A 17,872-nucleotide genomic window follows, 5' to 3' on the forward strand; every position below is an offset into this window, starting at 1 on the left:
ACATCCCCTCTGCTCCTGAACACCTACCCACTATATCATTCAGTGCTCCTGAACACCCCAGTACTCCTAAACACTCCACTCCTCCTGAACTCTCCCTCTGTACCCACTAGTGCTCCTGAACACTTCCCACTGTACCCACTAGTGCTCCTGAACATCCCCCACTACTCCTGAACAGCCCCACTATACCTCCTGCTGCTCCTAAACACCCCCACTGTACCCCCTGCTCCTGAACACCCCACTGTACTCCCTACTGCACTTGAACACCCTCATTGCTCCTGAACACCCCACTGTACCCCTCACTACCTTTTTTTTTTTTTTTTTTTGGTGACAGAGTTTTGCTCTATTGCCCAGGCTGGAGTGCAGTGGCACGATCTTAGCTCACTGCAACCCCCACTTCCCCATTTCAAGCGATTTTCCTGCCTCAGCCTCCTAAGTAGCTGGGATTACAGGTGCACGCCACCACGCCCAGCTAATTTTTGTATTTTTAGTAGAGACAGGATTTCACCATATTGGTAAGGCTGATCTCGAACTCCTCATCCCATGATCCACCCGCCTCGGCCTCCCAAAGTGTTGAGATTACAGGCATGAGCCACACCCCTCGTTACTCTTGAGTACCCCCCACTATATGCCCCACGACTGTTGAACATCCCCATCTATATCCCTCATGTACTTCTGTACACCCCTCACTGTACCACCCATTGCTTCTGCGCCTCCTCCCCCATCATAACCTCCCCCTGGCAGTCAATGCAGTTACCATTGCTATGTATGGCTGTCACTGCCAATCATTGATATGTGCTTATGTATATCTGTCACTCACTTATGGTTTAGAATCCTTGTAGAAGCCTTCAGTTGGCTAAGCTGAAGTCATATGTGCACACCCTCAATGCCAGAAGGTAGGAAGAGAGAAGATCACTGTGTTGTGACTAGCTGTGCCCTGCCCACCACCAAGACTCCATGGTGGAGTCCAGGAACTAGGAAGGAGATTCACATGCTGCGTATAAGAGGAAGAACCTGGTAAACACTCAGTGTCTCTGCATAAAGTGAATCATATTATTGCTCTTTGGATATATGTTTTCTGTTGGGTGATGTTTGAGGTGGTCTCAGGTCATTTTTCTCATGTACCTCTGTGGACAGTTAGTGATGGCTCAGTCCAAAATGTACACATATTTTTCTCAAAGAGGAGAGCAAAGTCTATGTAGTCGTTCCTTGGTATCTGTGGGAGATTGGTTCCAGGACCTCCTTCAGACACCAAGATCTGAGGATGCTCAAGTCCCTCATATAAAATGGTGTAATATTTGTCTCTAACCTAAGCACATCATTCTGTATACTTTAAATCAGTGATCCCCAATTTTCTTTGACACCAGGGACTGGTTTCATGAAAGACAATGTTTCCTTGCACCAGGGTGGGGAGACGGTTTTGAAATGATTCAAGTGTATTACATTTATGGTGTACTTTTTTTCTATTATTATTACATTGTAATATATAAGGAAATAATTATACAACTCATCCTAAAGTAGAATCAGTAGGAGCTTTGAGCTTGTTTTCCAGCAACTAGATGTTCTGTTCCACCTGGGGGTGATGGGAGACAGCGATAGACCATCAGGCATTAGATTCTCATAAGGAGCACACATCCTAGACCCCTCACATGAGCAGTTCACAATAGAGTTCATGCTCCTATAAGAATCTAATGCCGCTGCTGATCTGACAGGAGGCAGAGCTCAGGCAGTAATGCGGGTGAAGGGGGGAGGCTGTAAATGCAGATTAAGCTTCCCTTTCTTGCTTGCTTGCCCTCAGCTCACCTTCTACTGTGCAGACCGGTCCCTGTCTGTGGCCTTGGGGCTGGGGACCCCTGCTTTAAACCATTTCTAGATTACTTCTAATGCCTAAAACAATGTAAATGCTATGTAAATAGTTGTTATACTGTATTTTTAAAGTCTGTATTTTTTTATTGTTGTATTGTTAGTTTTTCGTTTTTATTTTTTTGAGTATTTTTGGTCTGCTTCATTGAACCCACAGATGTGGAACCCATGGATATGGAGGGCCGGCCACATTCCTTTTTATTAAGGTATATTACAGAATGTATACACAAAGTTCCTTGGTTCCAAGAAACAGACTGATTCTAGCCAACTGAGAGAAAAAGGACTTATGGCTAGGAAACACTTGAGCTGCTCCTGGATCTGGGAAGCTAGTCAAGAAACGGGGTGGCTTTCGCAATGGCTTCTATCTTTCAGGATGGATTTGGTCTTTTTCTCGTGGCTCACATGGGCTCTGTTACTTGACATCCCTACTTCTCTCCTGCTTTGGCTGATTTCCTGCTCCAGCAACCTGGTTTGGATTTTGATTTGGCTCACTATTAATCATCTGTTGGGTAGAAAGCCTCAAGGATCTTTGGCCAGGCTAAGGAATGAGCCTTGTGCACACACAGTTTATTCAATGACCACCCACCCATTCCCAAAGAATCACATAGAGCTGCTTTCCTGAACACCTTGATTAGAAAGGGCTTTTGGGTGTGGCAGGCACCATGTCTCATCTGTGTCTGCTTTGAGGTCCCCTAATTGTGACCCAACTCCTCTCCCTGTCCTTGGGAAGTCATTGTCACTTTTTGGAAAATAAAGAAACCATTATTTAGTAAAGATTATGCATTGCAGCTGCTATTATGCATTATATAACTTATCTCAAAGAATCGTCACCTCCTCTCTCTGAGGTAGGCATTACTCCTAGTTTACATATGAGGAAATTGAGGATCACCGAGGTTATGAACCTGAGGTAAGGTGGCGGAGCTGGATTTCAAATCCAGAGTGATCTTGCTCCAAACCTGTGCTTTTTTTTTTTACCTATCCTAAGATACCTTTGTTGACACACCTGTGACAATGCCAAGACATTCCTGTCCCAGTTATCAATGGCTTTTTGAAGAGAACTTCCAATTAGGAGACTTTTCTAATGGACAGTTCAAGAGTAAAGTAGAAAAAGGTAAGGCGGAAGATAAAGGACTAGAGATGTAGGTATTCACCTTGCTGAGCTGAGGCTGCTGTAGAAAATCAGTCTTTTTCAACAGATGGCCTTTCACATGCCCAGAAAATAGCCTCATCATCAGGCAGTGGGGTGTCACTCCTGAGTAATAAGGACAAGCTAAATTTACACAGCCCACGGTAGGAACTCCCCATGAGTTCCTTGTTTGTCTAAAACCATTTCCTGGACAATTATAGATATTGGGAGCCTCTACAGAAAACTTCCAGGGTCTATAAGATAAAAATTAAATCTTTTTAGAGGTAGAGCCTTAGGCACATTGTTGTAGTGCCACCTCACAATCAGGAAAATTCAGTTAATTTCTGCCTAGCTCATCTTTACCCACCCATATGCTCTGCAGAGAAGGTCATAATATAGAACCCAGAGGATCATTGGAAAAGGAAGGGAAAATATGTACTTGTACATGAACACCTAGAACCACCTGTAATGTTAGTTTCCTTCCAGCTCCTTCTTTTTTTTTGATAGAGTTTCGCTCTGTCCCAGCTCCTTCTTCTTTGGCCTTCAAAGCCAGTCATAACTTTAGTGTCTCCAGGAGGAAGTCTTACTTGAATAAGCAAGTCTGAAAGAGATAATTCTATCCACTTCTTCCCCAGCTTCATCTCTTACAATTACCGTGCCTTCTTGGGCAGACCCCGTTGTTATGTATTCACTAGGATGGAAGGAGGGAAAGGATGGTCTGGGTTAGCAGATTTCAATGAAGGCACATTTATTACTTCCATATTCATGTTGAAACTCCACTTACTCTAATATCTGCAGTGTTGAGACTACTGTATGTGTTTTCTCAAATAAAATTTATGTTTGTTGACCACCATGCTCCGGGCACCACATCAGGGACTTGCATGTACATAAAACATGACATGTCTGGTGAATAGGAGAAGGTAGGATCTAAACTCCAGTTCCTGGGGATTCAACATCCAAGTCCACAATCCTTCCATTGCATTTGCCCCAGCTTCAAGCCTCCCTGACTCTACAATTTAAGGATATATTTATTCTTTTGCACTTTACTGTTTTACTCATTAATAAACCTTGTTAAATTATATTCATCTTTCATTGTCATATTTCTTGTAGCATATTTTTGAATTAATTTTTCTTCTTGCTGGAATATTTTCTTCAAGAGTCTTTAGAAAGAGAATCTTTTTTATGGTAAATCTAGTAAGGGCTTGAATGTCTAAAAATATCTTCACGGTGTCCTCAGTATAAATGATGTTTTAACTAGACTTAAATTTCTAAATTCAATTAGAGAATGAGCAAAATACATGAAGAAACATTACATCAAGGAAGATATATGGATGGCAAATGAGCACAGGAAAAAATGTTCAACATCACTAGCCATTAGGTAAATGCAAATTAAGACCATGATGAGGTATCACTACACACGTATTAGAGTGGCTAAAATAAAACATAGTGACAATACCAAATGTTAGTGAGGATACAAAGAAACTACCTACCAGAAATACATTTGCTGGTAGGCATGTAAAATCGTATAGTAACTTTGGAATATAGTTCAGCAATTTCTTATAAAACTAACCATACATTTACCATATGGTCTAGCAATTGTACTCAAGTAAATGAAAAGACATGTCCACATAAAAACCTGTACACAAATGTTCACAGCAGTTTTATTTGTAATAGCCAAAAACTGAGACCAACCAAGATGTCTTTCTATAGGTTTACAGCTGTTGAAATAGATTAATGATAGATTAAACAAATGGTGGTACATCCATACCGTGGAATACTACTCAGCAATGAAAAAGAAGGGACTATTAATACACACAACAACTTGAGTAAATCTCAAGGATGTTCTGTTGAGTCAAAAAGACAACTTCAAAAGGTCACATACTGTATTATTCCATATACAGCTGTCCCTTGAATAACACAGGTTTGAACTGTGTATGTCCACCTACTCATAGATTTTCTTCCACTTCTGCCAACTCTGAGACAGCAAGCCCAACCCTTCTTCTTTCTCCTTTTTTTCAGCCTACTGAAAACATGAAGACAGAGATGAAGACCTTTATAGTAATCTACTTCCACTTAATGAATAGTAAATGGGATTTTCTTTCTTTCTTTCTTTCTTTCTTTCTTTCTTTCTTTCTTTCTTTCTTTCTTTCTTTCTTTCTTTCTTTCTTTCTGTCTTTCTTTCTTTCTTTCTTTCTTTCTCTATTTCTTTCTTTCTTTCTTTCTTTTTTAAAGAGATAGGGTCTTGCTCTGTCACCCAGAGACTGGAGTACAGTGAGGTGATCATAGCTCACTGAAGCCTCAAGGTGCTAGGCTCAAGTGATCTTCTCACTTCAGCCTCAGAAATAGCTATGACCACAGTCATGCATCACAATGCCCTGCTAATTTTCTTATTTTATTTTTTGTAGAAACAGGGTCTTGATATGTTGCCCAGGCTGGTCTTGAAGTCCTGGCCTTAAGTGATCCTCTTGCCTTGGCCTCCCAAAGTGCTGTGATTACAAGTGTGAGCTACTGTGCTCAGCCCCTTATGATTTTCTTTTCTTTTCTTTTTTCTTTTTTTTTTGAGGCAGAGTCTTGCTCTGTTGCCCAGGCTGGAGTGCAATGGCATGATCTCGGTTCACTGCAAGCTCCACCTCCCAGGTTCCCCCCATTCTCCTGCCTCAGCCTCCCGAGCAGCTGGGACTACAGGGGCCCGCCACCACGCCCGGCTAATTTTTTTTGTATTTTTAGTAGAGATGGGGTTTCACCATGTTAGCCAGGATGGTCTCGATCTCCTGACCTCGTGATCCGCCTGCCTTGGCCTCCCAAAGTGCTGGGATATGATTTTCTTAATAACAGTTTTTTTTTCTAGTTACTTTATTATAAGAATATAATATATAACATATACATATAGTATACATAACATACAAGGTAAAAAGTATGTGTTGCTTGTTTATGTTGTTGGTAAGGCTTTTGGTCAATAGTAGCCTATTAGTAGTTAAATTTGGGGGGAATCAAAAGTTATACATGGATCTTCAACTGAGTCGGGGGCAGGAGATGTTGGTGCCCCTCATCCCCACATTGTTCAAGGGTCAGTGGTATAACATTCTCAAAGAGACAAAATTATACAGGTGGAGAACGTATTGGTGGCTGCCAGGGATTAGGGCTGGGGAGTGGGAGGAGGGTGGGTGTAACTATAAAGGGGTAATATGAGGAGGATCTTGTGGTAATGGAATAGTTCTGTATCTTGATAGCAGTGGTGTTACATGAATCTGCATATGTGATAAAATGGCACAGAACTATTTTTTAAATGACATATTATTTGAATGCTTGCACATACGCATACAGAAGATTCTAAGGTCTAAGTTATTTTCTTTCCACATTTTGAAAATATTACTCATAAGTTTTCTTTCTTCTAGTGGTATTGATGAGAAGTATGGTATCAAGTTGATTCTTGATCTTTGTAGATAACCTGTTCTTTTCTATCTTAAATTTTTCTCTGTGATTAGGTTGGTATTGAATTTTATATATATATATTTATATATATTAAATATATATTATATATAATATATATAATATATATAAATATATATTATATATAATATATATAATATATATATTTTATATATATTATATATATAATATATATTTATATTTTATATATATTTTATATATATTTATATATATATTTTTTTATATATATACTTTTTTTTGAGACAGAGTCTTGCTCTGTCATGCAGGCTGGAGTGCAGTGGCATGGTCTTGGCTCACTACAACCTCTGCTCCCAGGTTCAAGCAATTCTCCTGCCTCAGCCTCCCAAATAGCTGGGACTACAGGTGCATGCCACCATGCCCGGCTAATTTTTGTATTTTTAATAGAGACGAGGTTTCACCATATTGACCATGCTGATCTGGAACTCCTGACCTCAAGTGCTTTGCCTGCCTAAAGGATAATGAATAATTTCTCTGGTCTTTGTCCTGGGTTCTTGGCATGGAGCTTCTAAAACCAGTGGAGTTTCCTGGGTGATGATAGCAGTGGGTTTGTTATGGTAATGAGGTGACTCTTGGTGGGCCCATACATAGCTTCAAGATGGGGGCTGGTCACCAGAAAGACCAGCCACAAGGTAGGATTTTGAGCCAGCCTGATCTCCAGGAAGGGGCGTGGTGGCTGGAGATTCAGTCCAATCACGTGCCCAGTGGTTTAATCAATCACACCTATACAATGAAACCTTAGTAAAAACTAGACACCAAGCTCAGTGGAGCTTCACCAGTTGGTGAACACATTATTGTGCTGGAAGGGTGATGTGTCCTGATTCTACAGGGAAAGGTCACCTAAGTTTTGTGTTTAGGACCCTCCCAGACCTCATCCTATGCATCTTTTCATTTGTCTCTTCCTGATATGTATGCTTAATAAAATTTTAATCATAATTATAGCACTTTTCTAGGTCTGTGAGTCATTTTAAAAAATGATTGAACCTGAGGGTATTGTGGAACCTCGAAATTTGTAGCCAGTCAGTCAGAAGTGTGGATAAGCTGGGGACCCCTGAACTTGCTGCTTGTGTCTGAAATCAGGACAGTCTTAGAGAGGACTGAACCCCTTACCTTGTGGAATCTGTACTAATTCCAGGTGGTTCATGCTGAAATAGAGTTGTAATACACTCAGCTGATGTCAAAATAGTGAGGTTTTCTTCATTACCCTTTGCAATATTTATCTGACTTTCATTCCAGTTTTTTCCACCTTTTTTTTCTGGGATGTCTTTATTAATTATTCCTTCAAATATTAGCTGCCTTCTATTTTCCCTCTCCTTCCGAAATTTTTATTTTAGGCACTGGGTGCCATGCATGAAGTTTGTTGGGGGAGTGTCTTTGGGACAACACATGGTAAGGAATGAAGAAAGAATTAGGCAGCGGCAGTGGCAGAATTTGCCACGTCACTGCTAAGGTCTCAGCTGATCTCATTGGGAGTGGGGATGGCCTCTTTGAATTGTCCTCAGTTAAGGCTCTACCAGTCATTGGATCGAGGCTGTCCTCAGGAGGTGTCTGGTTTTGGATGAAGCAGCTCTCTTCATCTAAACTGGAAAGGGACTCAACTGAGAGTTGGCAGTCACCAGTCCTCCCATTGAGGGAGTATTGAGGAAATGAGCACTTTATTACTTAAGGGGAAGAATCTGGGTCGAGGTTGGCTAAGAACAGCCCATGTGCCAAACCCAGCCCACAGCCTGTTTTTATTAAAAAAAGAAAAAAGCTCACTAGGCGTGTCTATCTTCACATAGCCTTTCCTCTGTTCATGTTTGTCTTTAACATCTCCCCTCTTCTTCTTATAAAGGTACCAGTCATATTGGATTAGGACCCACCCTAATTATTTCATCTTAACTTGATTATATCTGCAGAGTCCCTATTTCCAAATCAGGTCATATTTACAGGTACTGGGGGTTAGGACTTCAACTTATATTTTGGGGGAGGGAACCACAATTAAATCCATGGGAGCCAGCAAATGTTTTCACTTGCCATTTAAGGAAACTTCTGTAAGGAAAAACCCCATATCCCTGTTACAAGGTGTGATGGTGAAGCAGGTGTGAGAGCTGAGCAGGCAGGAGTTGCACAGGTGATTCCCTTGTCTATTACTCGAGTGGCCAGACACCAGGAGGCAGCAAGTAGATTTCTCCACCACCCCTGACTACTGAAGCTCTGGGAGTTGCTTAAGCTTATCTACTAACCACCTTGACAGGCTTGTAAAAATTTTGCAACATCCTTCTTAAAAAAGAAAGAAAGAAAGAAAATCCAGCAGCCAGCAAACTGTCCATAACAGAGCCAAATGACTCACTGCCAGCACTGCTCTACATGTTTTAGGAAGTCCTTATCATCTTTCCACCAACACATCCAATTATTTTCTAAAGCAGCTTTATTCCCAGAGGATGGATTTATTTTTTGGTGTAATGGCATCTATCCCAAAAGTTAACCCCTGATGGATAACAAGTGAGAGGTATCTCCAGAGGCATAATGGTCAGTGTTTAAAAACCAGTACTCCAAAAAGAAAAGCTGGGGGGGAAAGTGCTGATATAGGCTTTGCCAATTTCCATGGTGTAAACACTCCCATAATGATTAATTTCAAGCTACTAATGTGAAGTCACTGAACACAGAATTGGGAAGAGATATGTACAGTTAGCTTTCATGAGCTGATATGAAGCAACTTCAGCACGTCACTGAATATCTCAATATAGAGAGAAAGGAGTATGACTTGAGATGTACAGGGAAGACATTCTGGAGGAAGTAGGATTTGAAATGGACTTTGAAGGGTGGCTATGATTTGATGGTATCTCTATCACTACACAGCCAGCCACATCAGTTGGCAATTTGCATCTGTCCTACTAAGACTAAACTATGAGATTCCTGAGAGCAGAGAATGTGTTTTATTCATTGTAGTAACCCTACAGTAGGTGTTTCACAAGTATTTGTTGAATGCAGGAATGGAAAATGAATAAATAGAGAGGGCAAAGGAATTTTAGGCAGAGGGGACATTCACGGTGTGGGTGGGACAGAGGGGGAAGGAAAAAATGAACAGGAGGTTTTGGGTTCAGTGACTGGTCCGTTCTTGGAGTATAGTGTTGGAATATGTGGTATTTCAGTTATTTATGGCTGTGTAACAAGCCGTCACAAAATTTAATGCCTTAAAACATTAACACATTTGTTTTGCTCATAAATCTGGAATTCAAACAGGGCTCAACAGGATCAGCCCATTCTGGTTCATATGGCATCGACTGGGGTGGCCTGAAGACTGAGGCTATAATCATATGAAGGCTTGCTCACTCATCTGCCAGAGGTTGAGCTGGGAAGACTCAAAGAGCTGGGGATTTGAATAGCTGAGGTACCTCGAATATCTGACTCTATGAGGGCTCTCTGCATGGTGTCTCCAGTATGGCAGCCTCAGGGCAACTACAGGTTTTGTACCAGCTCAGGGATCCTGAGATGTATATCCTAAAAAGAGCAAACCAGGAAGAAGCTGTATCCTTTTGCTGACCTACCTTGGAAGTTACACAGCATCACTATGCCATAGCTCCCACCCAGATTCAAGGAGCGGAAACCCAGAATCCACTTCTCAGTGAGAAGAGTGTGAGGAACACTGTAATAAGACCATTTGGGATGAAACACATTTTTTATATATGCAATATATACATATGCTGTATATTTTCCATCTATAGTGTGTGTGTGTGTGTGTGTGTGTGTGTGTGTAAATATATTGGAGTGGCCACCATTGGAAAATATAATCTGCCACACATACTAGATGGAAGGTTGGAAAGTTGGATGAGGCCAAATTGGAAGGGGTCTTGAATGTCTTAGTAAAGGGTTTGCTCTAAGACATGGAACCAACCCAAATGCCCATCAATGATAGACTGGATAAAGAAAATGTGGCACGTATACACCATGGGATACTATGAAGCTGTAAAAAGGAATGAGATCATGTCCTTTGCAGGGACATGGATGAAGCTGGAAGCCATCATCCTCAGAAAACTAACACAGGAACAGAAAACCCAACACCACATGTTCTCACTCCTAAATGGGAGTTGAACAACGAGAACACACGAACACAGGGAGGGAAACATCACTCACCGGGGCCTGTTAGAGGGTAGGGGGCGCGAGTGGAGGGAACCTAGATGATGCGTCAATAGGTGCAGCAAACCACCACGTACACGTATATCTATGTAACAAACCTGCACCTTCTGCGTACGTATCTCCGAGCTTAAAGTAAGATTTTTTTTAAGAAAAGGGTTTGCTCTATTTTTCCTCTAGAAGCAATTGACATACTAGTTGCTGATCCTCCCCCAGGGTTCCACATATGTAGGTTCATCATTCCCAGCAGGCCTGCAAGACTAACAGGTAGCATCATCATGTCTTTTTATTTTATTTTTTATTTTATTTTATTTGATGTGATCTCACTATGTACCTCAGGCTGGTCTCAAACTCCTGGGTTTAAGTGATCCTCTCACCTCAGCCTCCCAAAGTGTTGGGATTACAGGTGTGACCCACTGCATCCAGCCCTTAGAGATCTTTTAAAAAAAGAAGCCTCCCTCTGGCTGGGCGTGGTGGCTCATGCCTATAATCCTAGCACTTTGGTAGGCCGAGGTGGGTGGATCACGAGGTCAAGAGATTGAGACCATCCTGGCCAACATGGTGAAACCCCATCTCTACCAAAAAAAATACAAAAATTAGCTGGGTGTGGTGGCATGCTCCTTCAGTCCCCACTACTTGGGAGGCTGAGGCAGGAGAATGGCGTGAACCTGGGAGGCGGAGGTTACAGTGAGCCGAGATCACGCCCCTGCACACCAGCCTGGTGACAGAGCAAGACTCCATTTCAAAAAAAAAAAAAAAAAAACCTTCCTCAAATGTCAGGGCTCTGCATTTGATAGCACCTCAGTACTTGAAATCCAAGTGTCTATTTGCCCAAGCAAATAATGGTGGCAAATCAGACCACACTGGACATGCTTCTTGCCTGTCTCCTAGCTGGCACAAACCTGCATCTCACTTGGGCAGGTGATAATGGGGTGGCCTGTGATGGGCTGCACTGGTGACAGCACTGAGTATCAAAATTGTCAGAGCACATCTAGATCGACTCTGGGCTTATTGCCCAACAGCTCAAAGAAGAGGCCAAATCCACAGTGTTGATTCTTGCTGAACACGTCACACCTAATGCTGATTCCATCTGCCAAGGGATGCTGGATCCAGACAGAATGCAATTTGCATTCACAGACCCCAAGCAGCTAGTCACTTCCATTCAAAATTGTGGCCTTTCTCTGCAGGGTCTCTATCCAGCCTGTTTGAAGGGTTTGAGGTGAGGACACACTAATTGGCTTTGACTGTTTTTCTGAGACACAGATGGGGAGAAGCTGCCACTGAGTTTTGGATGAGTGTCCTTCGTCTCTGTCCTCCATTCTTTGCTGACTTCTCTCCTTGCAACAGTGAGAAATTTGTTTCTGACCATAAGGCAGTTGTTGGGAGGAATCCTGAGACAGTGTGCTCTTTCCCATATTTGTCAAACCACAGATGTTCCCCAATAGAGAGAAGATGGTTGCAGGAATACAGGGAAGACATTGTAATTAATACACAATCCTTCCTTTTGCTCCCAACTTGAAATGGGCTGCGTTCAAAAGTCTGGAACTAAGAACACACATTTTCCCATAGAATAACAGTGCCAGGCCAGACCCACAAATGCACATTTCATCTATAATGTAAGCTGAGGGAGAAAGGCAGACATCAACCAGCAGACAGGTTGGCTTAGCCTAAGTGCTTGATGCTACCTAAGCTGGTTCTGCCGTTCATGTTTTTTTTTCCATTTCTGAAATTTGGAGCCCCGCCAGAGATTTCTTAAAAGCTGCAAGCTCTAATGGCAAAGGCAATGAGGGTCTGAACACTGGGGTGGCTGGTGCTAAGTATAGTCATTTGTAGGACAGGACCTGCCTGCACTTTAAAAAATAATGAACTGTGGCTTCAGGTAGCTGACTTCAGGAAATTGATGTGTTTTTAATTTGTTTGTTTGTTTGTTTGGTTTCTCAATGCACTAAAAAGTTTTCACAATGAAACCACTGAGATAGGGGGTGGGAGTGGCAGGGATGATGCTGCTCCTTCTGAGGCCTGTCCAATAGGCTGATTAACTCCGTCGGCACATGCCCAGTGCTAACGCAATTAAGCTCACGCTTGCAATCCCCCTTAGAGTGGCCATTTCGTTTTGCGCTTTGAAAAAGTATCATAAAGCTACAAACTATGTATTTAAGCAGGCCTCTTGCCACTTGTTTGCCACAGCTCTGCAAACAATCTGAAGCTTATACTGACTGAAGATAAAGTTGGAGAATACAGAGTCCCTGTTGTTCAGTGAATTCTGTTAAGTGCTCTGTTTGGAAATAGGGAATTTTGCTGAATGAAACATCTTACTGTAAGATTCCCTGTGTGTCATACACCCATTCTTATTGTCAGAGATTAGGAATTTTGTTTCTCTTGTATCTAGCACTTTCTACAATTAACATACAAAGATATTAATTTGACAATTTCCTTCCTTCCTTGCTTCCTTCCTCCCTTCCTTCTTTCCTTCCTTCCTTTCTCTTTCTCTCTTTCTGTCTCTTTCTCTTTCTTTCTTTCTTTCTTTCTTTCCTTCCTTCCTTCCTTCCTTCCTTCCTTCCTTCCTTCCTTCTTTCTTTCTTTCTTTCTTTCTTTCTTTCTTTCTTTCTTTTTCTTTCCTTCCTTCCTTCCTTCCTTCCTTTCTTTCATGTGTACAACTTAATATTTGGAGATATATATATATCCATAGTGAGTTGATTACTACAGTCAAGCAGATTAACATACCTACCACCCTATGTGGTTGCCTCATTTTTTGTGTGTGGTAAGAGCACCTAAAATCTATCTTAGCAAATTTTCAGTATATAATACAATATTGTCAACTATAGTCCTCATGATGTACATTAGATCCCTAAACCTATTCATCCCTATATAACTATAACTTTGTATCATTTGATCTACTTCTCCCCATTTACTCCCCACTGGTAACTACTGTTCTACTCTCTCTATATTTTTGACTTTATTTTAGATTCCACATATGAGTGAGATCATGAGGTATTTTTCTTTCTGTATCCAGCTTATTTCACTTAGCATATTATCGTCCAGATTCATCCATGTTGTTGTCAATATCAGTATCTCCTTTTTTATGCTGAATAATATTCCATTTTATATACACCACAATTTCTTTTCCAGTCATTCATCAATTGACATGTAGGTTGTTTCCATGTCTTGGCTCTTGTGAATAATGCTGCAGTGAACATGGGAGACAGATGCCTTTACAAGGTGCTGATTTCATTTCCTTTTGCTTCATACCCAGCATAGGGGTTGCTGGATCATATGGTAGTTCTATTTTTATTTTCTGAGGAACTTTCATAGTTTCCCATAATGGCTGTACCAGTTTAGACTCCCACCAACAGTGTAGGAGGCTTCCCTTTTCTCCTCCTCACCAACAATTTTTATCTTTGTCTTTTTGATAGTAGCCATTCTAACAGGTGTGAAGTGATATTTCATTGTGGTTTTGATTTGCATTTCCCCGAAGATTAATGGTATTGAATACCTTTTCCTATACCTGTTGGCCATTTTTACATCTTCTTTGGAAAAATGTTTATACAAGTCCTTTGTCTATTTTAAATTCAGGTTATCTGTTTGTTTGTTTGCTGTTGAGTTGTTTAAATTCCTTATATATTTTGGATATTAACCCCTTATCAGATATATGGTTTACAAATATTTTCTCTCAATCTGTAGGATGCCTTTTCATTTTATTAATTGTTTTTTTTGGTGTGCAGAAGCTTTTGTTTGATGAGATCCACTTGTTTTCTTTTGCTTTTATTGCCTGAGCTTTTGGTGTGATATCTAAAAACATTCACTGCTGAGGCCAATATCAAGGAGCTTTTCACTATATTTTCTTCTACAATTTTATGGTTTCAGGTCTTACGTTCAGGTCTTTTATTCATTTTAGGTTGAATTTTGTGTGTAGTGTAAAATAAGGGTCCAGTTTTATTCTTTTGCACGTAGCTATCCACTTTTCCCAATGCCATTGATTGAAAAGATTGTTCTTTCCCCATTGTATATTTTTGGTGGCCTTGTCTAAAATTAGTTGACCATATATGCATGGGTTTATTTCTGGGTGCTCTGTTCTGTTCAATTGGTCTACACGTTGGTTTTTATGCCAGTACCATAGTGTTTTGATTACTCTAACTTTGTAATATAATTTGAAATCAGGAATCGTGATGCCTCCAGCTTTGTTTTTCTTTTTCAAGATTGTTTTGGCTATTTAGGGTGTTTTGTAGTTCCACATGAGTTTTAGAATTGTTTTTCATATTTCTGTGAAAAATGCCACTAGAATTTTGATAGAGATTATGTTAAATCTGTATATTGCTTTGGGTAGTATGGCCATTTTAACAATATTAATTCTTTCAACTCATGAATATGAGATATCTTTCCATTTATTTGTGTAGTTTTCTATTTCTTTCACCAATGTTTTATGGTTTTCATATAAGGTTCAGATCTTTTACTTCCTTGGTTAAATTTATTCATAAGTACTGTATTCTTTTTTAATTAACATTTTTAAACATTTTAAATGCAACACTTCACAAATTTGCATGTCATCCTTGCACAGAGGTCATGCTAATCTTCTTTGTGTCTTTTCAATTTTAGTATATGTGCTGCCAAAGTGAGCACAGTATTATATTCTTTTTGATGCTGTTATAAATAGGATTGTTTTCTTGACTGGCAATTGTTGCTATCCAACAATTTACATGCTTCTGGCTTGAATTGCAGATAAACTCCTTCAGAGGAGTAAGTGTCTTACTACCTTATAATCTCTACAGTACTTTCTAGAAAGAATATGCTTATCTGGTATCTGTTGCTTTAAATTCAGTGGAATTCAGTAGGACAGAGTATTCAAACAATACTAGCTCAACTCTAATGGTACCTGGAATGTTTAGAATGTGCCTTATTTTCAACAGTATGACCACAGCAGCTCATGGACTGTGAGCATGACATCAATGACAATTAAAGCTTGCCTAGCACTTTGTGTGTGCCTAGCATTGTTTTAAGTGCTTTAGCTATAAGACGTCATCTGGTCCTGCAAACAATCCTTTGAGGGAGGGGTCTTGTTACTTATTTTTAAGTTTACAGATGAGGAACCTAAAGCACAGAGAGATTAAGAAATGTGCCCAAGGTTACATCTCTAGGGAGGAGCAGACTCAAACACAAGCAGTTTAGCTCAGAAAATGTGTTCTACTTACTGAGTTATAATGCTCCTTTATCAAAGAGCTAATCTACATATAAGGAAATACTATATACCAGACACTTTTTAATGTAAACTCATATAATCTCACAACAAGCCCAAGAGATGAGTACTACTGTTATCTCCATTTTACAGATAAAAAAACTAAGGCACAAATAAGCTAAGTGAGAGGTAGAGCCCCATTTCAAACCCAGAAGGTCTGATTTCCAAGTCTGTCCTCTCAATCATCATGTGACAGCACTCTCAGAAAAGTCAGAGGCAAATACAATGCCAATCCTGAATTGATTTATGTAGATTTACATAGCAAGAGATGGTGGATCATAGGCTACTTTACAAGAAGACCCTCCCATTTTCCATCAAGGCTGAACATCACTATGTTTAGGGACAGTTGTACCTGGGGATATGCATGGTTTCTTCCCAAATAGGCTGGGAAAATAGTGCCAGGTGAGAAAAAAAATAGTTTGTATCTTGCTTGGAGTATTAAGATAAGGAGACTAAGGTCCAGGGGTATTTGTTTTTTCACAAGGGTAAAGATAAGGGAGAAGCAAGGAGAGATGAGAAGTTGGCCCTGCTGTTTCCCTGTGCTTTGAGCTTGCAATGTGCAGGGCATGAGATAGGGAGCAGCCCAGGTAGAAGGTGGTTCCTAGCATAAGACGGGGGGAAGTGGGGATGAATACACTGGTGCTTGTCTCTCCCTAGACTGAATGGCCACTCTGCTCCCAGAGGCTAAGAAATGGAATGCCTAATAGATACCAGGGAGACTCCCTGCTTTGCAGCTTATAGCCAACTTATAGAAAAAAAAAGTATGTGCTGAGCAGAAACCATAATTTATCAGCTGTGCCTTACCTAGCCAATGGGACACTTTCCTTTTTTTTTGATCCCTTTTATTAGATGAGGAAAGAAAGGGAAAGTAACATATAAAATGTGATTTGAAAAAGAACATGATTTCTTAAGAAGAAATCTGAAGCCTCTCAGCTAGGGCTCACCTAAGAATCAAACTGGCACAGCATTCCATCAGGGCCCAGGAATGACCATCAACTTATTAAGGTTGTGAAGCTGGAAGTTTTCATAAAAACCTGCCATTTGTCACAGGACCTCCTTCAGCCTTTTCCTTGATATCCAGAAGGCTGGATCCTCAGGCTGTGTACCAGATGGCATTCCAGGGGGGAGGTAGGGATAAAGGAAGGAAGGGAAGAAAGGAGGAAGGGAGGAAAGGAGGAAGGGAGGGAGGGGGGAGGGAGGGAGTCTCCCAGTTACACATTAATGGCTTCTTAGGGTCTGACTTGTCTTTGCTCCTACACTCATCTTGCCAGTGAGCCCTGCAAGGGATGTGGACAGTCAAGCTACAGGCTGCTAGCCATGGACCACCTCCTGGGTAGATGAGAAGAGACACATGGTGGGTGTTTTACAGACATGTAGGTAGGAATTTGCAAATTGAACCAGCAAGTGTCTGGTACATAGTAGGTGTTTACTAATGGGATACTGCTATTGACAATTTGAGACTGAGTGGCTGCAACTGTCATCCCACTGAGTGAAAAGTGGGGTTGATTCAGCTGAGCCATCTGGCAACATGGGTGTTCTTCCTTTTTTAAGAAAGTTTTGTTTTAAAGTATTATGAAATATAACACACAGAAACCCATAAACCATAAGCAACTGCATAAAGAAAAATAATAAAGCAAAGTATCATGTAATTGCTACCATGGAACTACTTCCCTGGTTAAGAAATAGAATATTGTCAACACTCAGAAGCTGACACCCCACCCCATGGGTCCTTACCAGTTATGCACCTTCCCCAACCCACAAAAGCTGACCTTGATCCTTTCATGGAAATGACACATTTGCTTTTAAGTAAATATATGTATGAATTGTATCAACCATATTGTTTTGGAAGTAACAGTTTATTAGTTTTCATGGCTTTCTAGTAGCTCTTTATATGGATATGCAACACTTTATTTATCTATTCTCCTTTAGATGGCCATTTGGGTGTTTTTCAGGTTGGAGTAATTACTAACAATGTTGCTATGAACATTCTTTTACATGCATTCTGGGGTATATACCTAGGAGAGGAATTGCTGGGTCACAGGATATATGTGTATCTATGAATAACTCTAGTA

The 17,872-nt window shown here is 40.6% G+C and overlaps 1 non-coding gene across 1 annotated transcript; it reads right to left on the minus strand.

Moving 5' to 3' along the window:
* Positions 1-15,080: 15,080 nt before the first annotated feature.
* Positions 15,081-15,187, minus strand: LOC129032185 (U6 spliceosomal RNA). The gene has a single exon (XR_008501212.1). It is a non-coding gene; the product is annotated as a U6 spliceosomal RNA (small nuclear RNA).
* Between the last annotated feature and the right edge of the window lie 2,685 nt (positions 15,188-17,872).

This window comes from Pongo pygmaeus, chromosome 11, assembly GCF_028885625.2.
Source record: "Pongo pygmaeus isolate AG05252 chromosome 11, NHGRI_mPonPyg2-v2.0_pri, whole genome shotgun sequence".
In the NCBI taxonomy this organism is placed as follows: Eukaryota; Metazoa; Chordata; class Mammalia; order Primates; family Hominidae; genus Pongo; species Pongo pygmaeus.